The sequence below is a fragment of the Balaenoptera borealis genome (assembly GCF_965194805.1).
Source record: "Balaenoptera borealis genome assembly, chromosome: 19".
NCBI lineage: Eukaryota > Metazoa > Chordata > Mammalia > Artiodactyla > Balaenopteridae > Balaenoptera > Balaenoptera borealis.
The window spans coordinates 32709334-32720568 of record NC_138878.1 but is presented as its reverse complement, the minus strand read 5'-3'; positions in this window follow the sequence as shown (position 1 = coordinate 32720568).

Here is an 11235-nt window from a genome sequence, read left to right as displayed (position 1 = left end):
TTCCATAGGGAGAGTGACAGATCATGTGTGACCATCTTTAATCAGTCACACCCGGACAGTGGCAGTGTGGAGGGAGGGGATGCAGATCTAGGGGAGATTTCAGAAGAATGCACAGGAGCTAGCACCTCATTGGTCATGGAAGGAAGACTTGGGCTGCTCAGAAATCCTGGCAATGAGGATTTATTGGGGTGGCCACTTCAAACCCTAGGGCCAGCCTAGGGAACAATCCCTCAGTCATGTATTAAGTGTGTCCCCTGGGAAGGAAAGGTGATTGGCACTTTTACCCAGGACACCTACAATCATTCCAGTGGCATCAGATAGATTAGCCGGGCTCCTTGTAGAGCAGTAAATGAAGAGGCCACAGGAGAGGTAAGTTTGGATAGCAATAACATAGGAAAGGAAAAATACTGGCTGCTCTTGGGAGAAGAGGGTTGCAGAAACCAGACTAAGATGTAGTGTGAGCAGGTCAGGAAGAGGGACAGAGACTGGCCTCTGATTATTCTGAAGAGTAAATTTCTTGCCTATATCATCAGAGACTGAATTATTTGCCCTCAAGGGTGGCACCTGGCTTCCTCCCGGTGGTGTCAGTTGACCCAGGTGATCAGTCTTGATGGCAACGTCCACTTCATCATTTTCCTCCATCTCTGGAGGCCCATGATCATCTGGAGAGGAAGGGCTCATGGTTCTACTCAACAGGAGAGAATCCAAAAATCCTCTTTCTCGACATCGAGACCAGGCCTCGGAGGGCAGCCCTGGGTCAGGTATGATATATATTTTTCTATCCTTTTTTAGCTGAAGTATTTTTTTCCCCTCTGGTTCCCTCACCAAACCAGCTTTCCTTTAGACCTGAGGATTCTGGTCTCCAAGTCACCTGTTTCAAGGTCAAGGACAGCTGCTAACCGGCTCTTCAATTTGCTCGGTCTCTCATTCCTGTGTCTCTACTGTCTTCCCTCTTGCTTTCCCAGGGGTCAATTTCAAGAGGTCGAGCTCACCCATTTAAAAACATTTCCAAAGATCAAGCTTGGTTCTGGATGCAGCTGGACTAGCCCAGGCAGGCAGCCAACTAAGTTGGGGAAACCTGAGTGCCTGTGCGTGGTCAATCTTTCTCTTCTTTCTGAAGAAAGAAAGGGCTTAGATGTGAGGAAAACTATGGAGGCAGATGTTCCTAGACTGAGCCCCCGGGCCACCACTTATAGATCATGTGACCTTGGGCAAGTTATTTTATAGATTTGAGACTCACCTTCCCCATCCAATCAACTCCATCTGGCCAAGAGGTTGGCCATCGGACTCAAGGTGGACCCACCAAACTCCTCTAGTGATTGGTCCAGGAATGTGTACATGACCCAAGCTAGACCAATCAGAGTCCTTCCCCAGGATTTTTCTCATCTGAGCGGGGGGAGAATAATTCTTTTTTCACTCTAACCCAAAGTTGTCAGGTTATAAATTGAAGCTGCCCATGATCTGTCCTCCCAGAACCTGGGTTATGTGAGCCCATAAAGTTCCTTTTTGCTTGGATTAGTTTTAGTGGGTTTCTGTCCCTGTCACTTACAACCAAAAAGTCCTAAAGAAAACATTATTTTTTAGTGTTCTTATAATAATAATGATGAGATCCCTTTTACCACGTGTCTGCTATTTGCCAGGCTCTGTGCTAAGCCTTCCCATACCTTAGCTCATGATTCACCTCCATCGATGCTATTGTGTGCTCATCTCCCAAGGTTGGGTTTGTCTCAGCACTGCCTAGAGCACCCAGCGTGGTGCCTGTCCTGCACTGGGTGTAGGGCAGCCGGATGACAGCCCCTCAGTGGATCACCTTGAACTTAGCATCCAGTGTATGGTGGATGGGGTGGTCAGTGCAGACAGTCTGTCACCACACGGGTTCCACAGGCTACATGGAGTTGGTCCTCTGGCCAGGGGTTGGTTTGGGACTGATCTTCGGAGGGTAGCTACTTAAACGTGGGATGGATCCCCATCCTGCGAGCCCCAGCCTCGGCACTTCCTTTCTGATTAGTATGTTAACAGCTGGCCCCAGAATTCCATCCGGGGGCTGCGAGAGTTGGGGATGAGTAAGTGTGTTATTAAGCCACTTGGGTTGAAGGAACGAACTCCCCAGGGCTCCAGCTGGGGACTAAGACAGGAGAAGGACTGCTGGTTTATAGAGGAAGAGGTGACATCAGGCTGGGGCTGAAGGATGAGCAGGAGGCCAGAGCGGGGAAAGCAGTGAGTGGGGCGGCAGCGAGAGGACAAGGTCAGGAGGCCACCTGGGTGTCTGAGGAGCTGGCCAGAGGCTGGAGCTCAAGGAGGCCTGGGCAGATGAGAGGGAGAGCGGGCATCCCAACACTTGCTTCCGACATGCCGGCACATATCGCTAATTTTTAAGAACAGAAAAGCTGGCATTTTTCTTGGCATTTAAAATTTTTTGAAATCTGAATGATTTTCATCTGAAGTTAGAGATATTCGGAATGTTACATGTGCATTAAAATGTTGACTTGTATAAAGGGGGCACTGGGTTTGAGAAGAACTACAGCTCTCCTCTGTTGAAATCTCTTTCAAGATATTTTATTGCTGTTTAGCTCCCATTCTCCAGGATTTTAGTGAGGCCGAGGAGCTTTTTAAAGGTTTACTAGTCCTCTGCATGTTCCCTGAGCCATTTGGGCCCCCGAGAGCATCCTCCTACAAAGAGGGAGGTTAAGGGTTTAGGGGAGGAGCAGGGAGCAGAGGGTGAGGGGTTTCCGGGCCCAATTTTCAGCCTTTCCCTCCTCTCTCCTTTTCTTTCTGAGGCCAGTGGCCTGCCCTGCCAACCTTGGATAATGGGTTTTGACCGGCCCTCCTCCCCAGTGTCCTCCCTGGAGAAACCCAAGGCAATGGATGGAGGAGCCTCAGCCCTTGCCCCAGCCCCCCTCTTCAGGAGAAGAGCACCCCAGGATGGAGGGCAGCTGACACGGCAGGCCCCATCCCACTTCACCCTGTCTGGGAGCTCCGTCACGTGACTCCTATGTTGCAAACGTGAAAGGTCAGCTGTGCTGTGCGGCCCAGTGAGTTCTTGGAAAGCGTTGGTCTGATGCCTGATGGGAGCGGGAACCATGGGATGCTTTTATGCAGGAGGGGGGCATGGCCCCCCCGGAGCATGGTCCCGGTGGTGGAAGGTCACAGAGGTGATGATGATGACAAAAGTTAGGCAACATTAACGATGGCTGATGCTTACCGAGAGCCCACCCTGAGCCGGGCGCTGTCTGCCATTTTACAGATGGAGGAAGTAAGGGTAAGCAGCAGGTCAAGGTTATCCACCTGGCAGGTGAAGAAGGCAGAGCTACCTTGTTTAGCCTAGAATCCCTCTCCGGTTGTTTCAGGGATGTTAGAATTACTTCCTAGCTATAATCTCCATTTACAGATGAGAAAACTGAGGGCAAATATTGGAGCCAGGAAGTGTTAATGTTCTGCTTGGCTTCTTTCAGGTACCCATGGAAGGTGGAAAGTCTGGGCAAAGGAGGAAATTTTTTCTTCTCCAGGAGCAAGATTTGTGCTGGGAAGAGGTTCTCAGGGGAGGCCCCAGCCTCAGCATTCTTGGGCTTTATATATACTTTGATGAACACTTAATTTGTTGTAATTTGTCTGTTCTACCACAGGGTTGGCATGTACAGTTGCACAGGTTACACACTGCACAGCACCAAGAGTTATGTGGCATAAACCTGGGTGATCCATCTTGCAGGTCAGTGTATAGTAGTGGCCACAGGCAAGGGCTCAGCTGGCAGGCAGTGGGGAACCTAGTCTTTGTCACTTTGTTGAGAAGTTTTGTTATTCTTCTTGAGCTCATTTCCTCATCTATAAAGCAGGGATGGTAATCATAGGTCCCTCCTCCCCAGGGGGTTGTAAGGATTCTGTGAGGTAACAAAATGCATACAACCCTTCACACAGAGCCTGGCAATAGTGAGCCCTCAGCACAACCTAGCTTGCCATACTTCTGTCTGCTTGCCTGGACTTATAAAGTCCTTTCTGATTCGTTCCTGTATCCCCTGCACCCAGCCCAGTCCTGGCACATTGGAGGGACTTGGTACCCATTTGACGGGAGATTGGAGGAATAATGCTGATGGCAGAGAGGGTGTTTGGGGGACACTGGGGCAGGAGGCACCACTCTGCCATCATCTCCCCTCTTTTCCCCTTTTGGAGAGAGCCTGGGCCTGGTCTGAATTATTGCCTTCCCCCCACCTTGCCTGTCTCCAATGTACATTTTCTCTGGATGAATTTACCTAAGCAGAGGGTGAAACTGGTGCCCAGGGGCTGGATCCTAGGAGGAACACATGTTTCATTTGGCCTACACTATGATCTAAAAAATTTTAAGTTAGCTGCCAATATTTTAAAATTTGGAGATTTCACCTAGAAACCTGGATTTGCAGCTACTCCTGAAAATCAAAATATCCAGCAACTATGGACCCTTGGGCTGGCGTTGAGCTGCAGCTGTCCCTTTAGACTAGGCAGATGCCACCAGCTTTACCTGTCCAAACCCCTCCTTTGTGTTTCCTGACCTTCCCCTGGCGAACCCGTGGCCGCTAGCTCTGTGGAGCTCCTGGGCAGTCCCGGTGACCTCTCAGGTCTGGGTTTGGCAAATCATGGCCGTGCCAGGGCTTTTGCCCGCGTAACAAGTGTACCTCACCAGACAGACTCAGCAGAGGTTCTCTCCAAATGTGCCAGCCAACGTGCTGATGCTCACGGCCAAGCCTCCACTGTAACCATCCTGCTGACTTTCTCTTCCTCTGCTCCCCGCCCCGCCCCCCCACCCCAGCTCCATCCATCCAGCGAGGCTGCTGCATTGTTTTGGGACACAAACATACACACGTTATTAGAACCCCAGATCAAAGGCGGCGTCCCACGGCCTGCCTCTCAATGGTCCCTTTGTGCAGACGGAAGCCTGTGAGAAAGAATCAGAACCAAGGGAGAGAGGGAGGGGCAGAGGAGGGGGGCTCAGTACAAAGATACTTGTCACCCAGAGAAGTCCGCAGACAATGATGTTAAAAGAGGCACCAGGTGGAGATGTACCCCAGCTCTCTGTTGGAAGATGCAAGTGGAGAATTCTCCGTTCTGTGGAGAAGAAAACACTCATCCCAGTGGTTTCAGAGAGATGGGATGATGGTGGCGGGGTGTCTGAGCACCTCCGTCTGCCTTCCTGCCTTGGCTGGGGGTTGGTGTGATGCGGGTGAAAGCTGCTTGGAGCAATAGGGAGGCAGCGACCTTCTCTTGGGCACCGAGTCAGAAGAAACAAAAGTGACATGGGAGGGGGTTTTGGAGAACTCCGGGAGATGCCGTGGGAGACGGTGTCACCTCTGGTCAGACGGGCCCGTTTGCTCAGTCATTCCTGCCTACGGCGAACATTTCTAAAGCCCCTACTGTGGGCCAGGCCCGCGGTGGTGTGAGGCAGGCGTAGGCATGGCTAACTTGGGGAGGGCAGGGTGCTCTGCTGTAAGCGCCTCATCAGAGACAGCTGGCATCCACCGGGTCCCGAGCTGGACGCCCGGAGCGCTTCACGCACATTGTCTCGTTTATCTCTAGGGCTGGTTTGAACAAAGAACTGCTTTGAGACTTGAGATGCTGAGCCAGGAATCCTGCCTGCTCTGGGGAGCGGGGGGTGGGGGTAGGGTGGGGGGGGGATGGGTTAGGGCTTCAGGGGTGGGGTGAGCAGGTGTGAGAAGGATTTACTGAGCAGGGGGTTCTCTAGGAGGGCAGCCCATGTAAACTGGATGGGGGTCAAGAAGTCGCGGAGCCACTGAGATTCCGAGGAGACGGGCAGATACTTGCCAGTCCCTAAATTTGCTCTATCCTTGGCCCTCTTCTGTTCTCTGTCTGCACTCATTCTCCTCACTGGATCTCATCCAACGTCAGGCTTTAAATTCCCTCTCGAGGTTTAGGACACCCAGGTGTAGCTCTCCGACCTGCAGCTTCTGAACTCCAGGCGCATGGATCCAACTGCCTACTTGATCTGGCTGCTCGGACACCGAAAAGGCCTCTCAAAGTAACGTGTTCCAACTGAGCCCTGAGCTTCCCTGCTCTGCAGAGGGCTCCCCGCGCAGGCTTCATCATCTCAGTTAATGGCAACTTCCTTCTCCCAGTGGCTCAGGCCAATGATTTTGACAACTTCCTTAACTCTGCTCTTTCTCTCCCACCCCATGCCAGTGTATTAGCTACTTGTCGCCACTAACTTCCAAATGCATTCAGCCTCCGACCTCTCACCTCCTCCACTGCCATCACCCTGGTCTAAGTCACCATCATGTCTTGCCAGGGCTGCTGCCATCTCCTCTTGGCTGGTCTCCTTGCCTCTGCCTGGTCTCCTGCCACCAGCTCCATATCCACATCCACACTCTGCTCTCAACCCAGCAGCCCCTTCACTCCTGGCCACAATCCTCTAACGGCGCCTATCTCCCTCCAGTAAAAATGAAGCCCTTGCCAAGGCCCACAGGGTTCTTATGATCTACTCTTGTCACCTCCCAACCTCATCTTCCCCTCCCGCCCACTTTCTCTGCTTCAGAGCCACTGGCCTCCTTGTTCCCAAAATATTCCTGGCATGTCCCCACCTCAGGACCTTTGCACTTGCTGCTCCCCCTGCCTGGACCTGCTTTCCCCTGGCGTCCTTATGGTTCCCTTCCTCATTTTCACATTTTTGCTCAGAGGCTACCCTCTGACCCCTCTACCTAAGTTTGCAACCCCTCCCCTGGTGTTTCATCTCCCTCTTTCTTACGTGATTTTTCCCATAGGCACACTGTATATTTCACTAACTTATTTTTGTCTGTTTTGTTAACATAACAGCCTAGTATAAATTAGGCCCTCAACAAATCTTTGTTGAATGACTTAATTAATAACAGAGAACACCTTTATTTCTCAGGTCCCTCCTCCCTGACGTCTGTCTCTCCTTCTCCTGCCCAGTACTGCTACTTACTCAATGAAGAAGCAAGTTCTATAACCCTAGTAGCTGCTGAGAAGCCTTCACTTTCTAGAGCCTCGAATGCAGTCTACAGACCAGGAGCATCAGTCTAATCTGGGAGCTTGTTAGAAATGCAGATTCTCAGGTCCCACCCCAGACTGCATTTTAACACAATCCCAGGGGATTCATATGCATATTAAATTCCAGGGAACCTTCATCTTGGTTCTTTGACCCCAGCCTAAAACAGAGGGACCAAGGGTCTCTCAGGGACCCAAGATCAGAACAGAACATACAGGCAGAACTAACAAGGAAGGCTAGGAGATGGGAACAGGTAGTATCAGGGACCAAGACAGTCTGTGTGTCTGTCTGTCTGTGCATCTCTCTCCACCTGGTTTACTGTCTCTGCCTGTCTCTGACTGCTCCTACTCCTGCTTCTTTCTGCTTGTTCATCAGCCCACATGGACTCCCAAGCAGCTGCTCCAGCCTCTGGGATTACGGAGCCCTTCAGCTTCAGAGACCACCAGCAAACAGACCCCAGGCCCTGGGCCTTGCTCTTCAAATTCTGCAAAAAGATCCTGATTGGTCAGGCTCATGGGTCAGGCATCCAATCAGCTGTGGCCAGGGAATGAAGAGGTCATGTGGTACCAACATGGCAGCAGGGCCACCCTGAAGCTGTGCTCTGTGGGATGGAAGGAGAAGGTGGCGGTGGTGATGGAGACCGAGGAGGAGGAGGCGGGAGGGGAGGCTAAGCTTGAAGGGAAAGCAGGTGAGGCAGGCAAACTGACCATGAGCTTTGTAACAGTGATGCTTTTCCTTCTTGCCTTGAGCTTTGGCCTTAAGAAGCCCCCCATGGAGCCTCATGCATGGGAGGTGTCTGATTGCTCAGAGGCCTGGGGGTGGACGTATGCATTCTGAGACATGTTAAATGCACATCATAAACACGTGGGTGTACTCCTTCAGGGAGCCTCCCCACACTGGTTTTGTCCCCAGTGAACTTTCCTTCCTGTCACCCTCCTAGGCTAGGTCCCTGGATTTAGTACTTGGAATTTCAGATTAGAAGGAAACTTAGAAGTCACCTAGTCCAGCATTTTCCAAAGCATGTTCCATGAACATCTGTTTTCACTTGCACCTCTTATAAAGGATTCCCCGGTCCAGTGAGTTTGAAAAACACTCCTTAGGATGCCCTCCTCTTGGAGAATCACAAAGCTTCGCTACTCACTGAAGGTTCTGACAAGTCCTGCAGAAAAGGAACCTGTCTCCGTTTGCTAGGCCAGGGCTGCCCAAAGTTTCCTACGGAGCCCTTTCTTTCACATAGTAAGAGCATCTCACAACTCTGGTGTTCAGTGGAACCCGTTTCAGCAAATAGTGAATAGTGCCGGACGCTTCCTTCTATTTTGTGGATGTGCAGACTGTGTGCATCCGGGTGATTAGGCCCAGATTGTAACTGAAAAACAAAGTCTTAAAAAGATGGGAGTTTCTTTCTCCCTTTTGTGAAAGAAGTTGGGAAGTAGACAGAGTGGTGCTGTGACTGGAAGGGCTTCTCAGAGGAGCCTGGAGAGAAGCAGAGAGGCAGGGACTGGAGGAGAGCAGGGGCAGGATGAGACCAGGCTGGCTCTCTCCCTCCTCCGAGGTCACCTGGGAAGCCTGCATTCTGAACTTGCTGAAACACCCTTGACCTGGGAAGTGTCGGCGGCACAAAAATGCAATTCATTTAGGCTCAAGTAGCTGTCTTTGGGGAGTCTTTCCTCTAACACCTGAACAGAGTGGCTTGAGGACCCTACCCCTTGTCCTGGGGGAAGCCCAGCCTCCCCCCACCTCATCTCCAAGGACTGATGCTGGGGCTGGCATTCCCCCCGGCTGCCTCTTGCTCCCATCTTTTCCTCCTGATGAACATCTTCACTCGGAAGACTGTCTGTGACCTGTTGCCCTACGAATGATCTATGTTGGGCTGTCTTTCTGGTTCCTTCATTCTGTCCTCTGCCACTACCCCAAAGACGTGGTTAGGATTTTGCCAAGATTTGGAGGGATGAAGGGCGATTACAGAACAAAGCAGAGCAAGTGACAACGGCCAATCACATTTTAGACTTCACTGTCCTGAAAATGAATCGGCTGCCCTTATCTCACTGGATTGCCCCCTCTTAGGCACTTATATTCATCACTCTCTTCTCATACTCCTTCCCTTGCCACTCTTTCCTTCCCTTTCCTGGTTGCCATCTTGAAAGTTCCTGTGACTTTTTCATGCAGGATAGTTTAACTCTCCTCTTCTCACCCAAACCAGGTTTGGCACTTAGCAATGCCAAAACTCACCAGGGACCTGTGGAATGAAGCAACGCCCGGGACCTAGGGGGAACCAGCAAAATTTGGGCATTCATTATTTCTTCAGTATACCCCAGATCACATTCTTGGAAGCCCTCCCACCCTCTTAGTGATCACAACGCGTCACAGGGTAGAGGTGGGACTGGGCCGGTTCCTCTTGTTTCATATAGAGCACCTCCTATGGGCAATGCTGGGTACTGCATCTAGAGATGTGAGTCAGACAAGACCCCACCTCAAGGAGCCCAAACTCTAGGAGGGAAATTTAACTCCATCCTTAAAAAATAAGGAGTGCCAAGTGGAGAGAGAGGGGAGGGGACCTTGGCTCTTTCAGAGTGGTCAGAGTTCTTCAGATGGGAAGGTCAAGGAGGGCTTCCTCTAGGAAGTGGCATTTGAAGGGGGCCAGAGCAGATGGCTTATCTTGGGGATAAGTGTGGGGCAGCCAACCAGGGTGATTTTTTTTTTTTTTTTTAAACCTCCCAACTCCACGTCTAACAGATTTCACCTAAACCAGCCTTGCTAAATCTCAAGCCCCATGAAACCCGTTTCTGTTATAATCTCTCTCTTATCTCTTCCTTGCCTTCCTTCCCCATTCTCCTCCCCTACAGGATGGGAAATCTTCAAAGAAAAAGATGTGTCACTGTAAGTATACAGCCCAAGAAGTGGGCCAGATAAATTATTAAAACACATAAAAAGACAGTGAGTTGTGCGGCAGGAAACTGGCAAAGGCCGAATAGCCACCCCAGGTGGACACTGGGCTGGTGGTCCCTGGGGAACCCCTCCTCAGAGCCCTGGACAGGCTGAGGTTTTACTGCCAGGCCCACCTCTCCTGTGTCTCTCCCCAGGGCCAGGTTGGTGGGGGTGGGCGTGTCACGATTCCAATAGCAGCGAAGTCCCAGGCGCCTGCTGGGCTGGGAAGGGCTAGGCTGAAGGTGGTGGGGGGGCCTTTGCGTCTGGGCTGGACATTTGGGATTTACTTCCCCCAAGACTTAAAACTGGTAACTGCAGAGTTTTAGTTCTTGCTTTTATCTCTTTTTGAACTGTAAAAAGAAATTCCCAAGGGGAGGAGGGGATACTTTTTTCTCATGCAAGAAGAAAGCCATGACCGGTTTAAGGAAGTAACCAACTTTCTGAGCACTGTGAGAAAGACCGCTCAGAGTTTTGCTTTGATTTAGATGCACCCTGGCGCTGGCGGGGGGCGGGGGTGAGAGAGACAGAGAGCACCCCCCAACCGAATTCCATTTCCTTTGGAGGGGTCTGCAGGAAAGCTCCTACTGGAACTCAGACACACAGAGCCCCCCACCTCCCTCCTACTTCTGAGGCCTATCATCCTGCTCTGCTTTTCAATTTTCCTGCAGTTCAGGAGTTCTCACTTTGGCACTATTGACACTTGGGGCTGGATCACTCTTTGTTTTGGGGGGCTGTCCTGTGCATTGTAGGACGTTTAGCCGCAACCCTAGCCTCTACCTGCTAGATGCCTTCAGACATTGCCAAATGTCCCCCAAAGGGCAAAACTGCCCACAGTTGAGAACCACTGCTATAGCTGGTGATGCCTTCTAACTTACCATACTGTTTGCCCGTTCAATTATGTTTATTGTTTCTTCTCTGTCTTCCTCCCGGTAGAGTGCAAGATCCGTGAGAGTGGGGATTGTTTGTTTTATTCACTGATGTATCTTACGTGCCTAAAACAGTGCTTGGCACACAGCTGGCACTGAATCAGTATTTGTTTCCAGATGGGTGAGTCTGCCTCTAATGGTGGAATGTTAAGTTTGGACTGTGTTGGGACAGCCTGATGTAGTAAAAACAACATGGGCAATGGAATCAAGAGGCTTGGGTTCAGTTCCTAACCAGGTCATTGACTAGCTGTGTGACCTTGGGCACGTGACTTCACCTCTCTGAGCCTAGTAGTTCCCTCCTTTGTAGAATAAGTACGAGCCTGCATCAAACAGTGGTTGTAAGAGTTATACATGACTTAGGACAATGGCTGACACACAGTAGGTACTGAATAGAGAACT